The sequence below is a fragment of the Otolemur garnettii genome, unplaced genomic scaffold, assembly GCF_000181295.1.
Source record: "Otolemur garnettii isolate 467f Iridium unplaced genomic scaffold, OtoGar3 scaffold00046, whole genome shotgun sequence".
In the NCBI taxonomy this organism is placed as follows: domain Eukaryota; kingdom Metazoa; phylum Chordata; class Mammalia; order Primates; family Galagidae; genus Otolemur; species Otolemur garnettii.
Window position 1 is genome coordinate 12,665,501 of NW_003852441.1, and position 2,466 is coordinate 12,667,966.

The 2,466-nt window shown below is 54.2% G+C and overlaps 1 protein-coding gene across 2 annotated transcripts in view; it reads left to right on the top strand.

Annotated features, from left to right (window-relative positions):
* The first annotated feature begins 1,069 nt into the window (after positions 1–1,069).
* Positions 1,070–2,466, top strand: part of WASHC1 (WASH complex subunit 1) — a 26,954-nt gene continuing 25,557 nt past the window's right edge. Inside the window, exon 1 of one of the 2 annotated variants that reach the window (XM_023513987.1) lies at positions 1,070–1,149. The gene's annotated coding sequence lies outside the window, so the exon portion shown is untranslated. Of the gene's footprint in view, positions 1,150–1,441; positions 1,489–2,466 lie in introns of those variants that run through there. The other variant, XM_003791188.3, reaches the window with a different exon arrangement.

A 2,466-nucleotide genomic window follows, 5' to 3' on the forward strand; every position in this document is an offset into this window, starting at 1 on the left:
AAAACTAGGAAAGTAGGAGAGGAAGAGAACAAAGTAGCCAGATCTAGCAAATAAAAAATAAAATGCCTAGTTAACTTTGAATTTTAAACAACGAATTTTATTTTATTTTATTTTATTTTATTTATTTTTTTGAGACAGAGTCTCAAGCTGTTGCCCTGGGTAGAGTGCTATGACATCACAGCTCAAAGCAACCTCAAACTCTTGGGTGTAAGCGATTCTCTGGCTTCAGCCTCCCAAGTAGCTGGAACTACAGGTGCCTGCCACAACACCCAGCTATTTTTTTGTTGTAGTTCTCCTTGTCATTTAGCAGGCCCGGGGCCACTTCAAACCCACCAGCCCCGAGTGTATGTGGCCGGCGCACTAGCCTCTGAGCTACAAGCGCCAAGCACGAATTTTATTTTTTTTACTAATAAGTATGCCATATGTCATCTCCACACTTAGTCTGGAACATGCTTATGCTAAAATATTATTGTTGTTTATCTGAAATTCAAATTAACTGGGCATCCTGTATCTCCGCTGGCAACCCTAAAGAGAAGGTCCAGGCAATCTGAGGCAAACCAGTGGATTCCAGGAGGACCTACTGCATCTCTGCACTGATGCTTCCTTTTATATATTTAACTTTTTAAGCCCTTTTTTCTTTCTTCTTACCAGGCTTTTGTGGTATGTGATTTGAAATATACATAACATGAAATCGAGCAAGTCCATTTTGAATGTGCACTTAGTGGCTTGAAGTCCCTTCGCATTGCGGTTGCACCCCCGATGGGCATTCATCTCCAGAACTGTCTCATCCTCTCAAACTGAAACTCTGTGCCCACGAAACACTCCCTGCCCAGCTCCCGCCCGCGTCCCTTTCCAGCGGCCACCGACTATGCTCTGTCTCGGCAAATTTGGCTGTTCTAGGTGCCTCATGTTAGTGGAATCAAGGATGTCTGTCCTTCTGCGTCTAGTTTCTAGATCTTACTTTTAAAGGGGGGTGGGGGGAGGCGGCCAGGAACTCAGCGGACAGCTAGAGACGCCCACAGAGGCAAAGGCAGGAAGCTGTGTTAGAGGAAATCCTGTGTGCGGCGGGAAGGGAGGCCGGCCCTGGACCTGAGCTGCGTGTCCTGCGCCTGGGCATCTGCGAAAGAGCCAAGGGCGGCGGACATCGGGGTGTGAGCCTAACGGGATGCGAAGAGGGGCAAGGGCGTGGGGACAGGGATCTGCAGCTCTGAGGACGCGGGGGCGGAGGAGGCCTGGAGCTCAGAAGACCAGAGATCGGCGTAGCGTGGACGTTGGCAACTCGGAGTGGGGGTTAGGATTCTGATCCGGGTGGCTACTCGCCGAGCCTGGGGACAATCCTGGGTGCCAGGGGCCCGCGGCCGCGCCGGAGACGTCAGTAACGTAGGAGCGTCCGGCGCTAGGACCCGGCGGCGCGGGAGGCGCGGCAGCGCGGCGGCGGGCGCGCGCGTGCGGGCGCGCACAGAAGAGTGGCTCCGGGGCCGGCTGCAGGTGGGGCTTGGGGCTAGCGAGGCGCCCCGGGGTTCGGGTGGGGCTGCGGGGAATGAGGGAGTCCCGGGCAGCGGCAGTGTTTCTTCCTGGCCGGGAGGCCCGGCTCTGACCAGCCCGGCTTGGGGACCAGGACAAGTGAGCGCCAGCGGGCCTCGCGTCAGACTTTGCTTCCGCCTGTGTCTGGGCCCTCGCTGCCAGCCAAAAGACGCGACTGCGTTCTACTCGAGACTGTCCTCCCCGCGGCCACACCTGTCACCGCGACCCCCAAACTTCCCGCGCGGGGAGGCCGAGGCCGGGTGGCGTGGAGACTGCAGGCCCCGCTCCTTCCCTCGCGGGCTGCAGGCCCCGCTCCTTCCCTTATCCGCCGCCCAAGACGCTGGGGGGCCTTTCCTCCCTCTCTCTGGGTCCCGGTGCTGGGAACTGGGCTGAGCCGAATCTTTGCACTGTCCTTTTGCAGTTCCCGTCGGTACCGAGCGGGCCGCTGTCCCTTTTAGTTGACCCCACACTCCTTGAGCACTGCTTGGTTCCTTCCTGGTGGTCTGTAGTTGAGGTTTTTAACTTGGGGTAGGGATCCTGGCGCGGGGTGTCAGAGAATAGTTTGCAGGAAGGGTTCCGTGGACTTGAAATTATAAACCGCGGTGTGGTACACAGTTCATTTTCCTCGGAGCTTACGTAGTTCTTATAGATTCTCTAAGGCAGAATTGTCCTATAGAACTATCGTGCGATACACCATAAATGTATAATTTTTATTTGTCAGTTAAAAGGATCTGAAAAAAAATCTTCATGAACATGGCATAGATGCAAGAAAAGCACCATTATTAAAGAATATGTATTTATGGCTGGGCCGCGGTGGCTTACGCCTGTAGTCGCAGCTACTTGAGAGGCTGAGGCAAGAGAATCTTTTAAACCCAAGAGTTGGAGGTTGTTGTGAACTATAACTCTACGGCATTCTACCCAGGGCGACAGAGTAAGACTCTG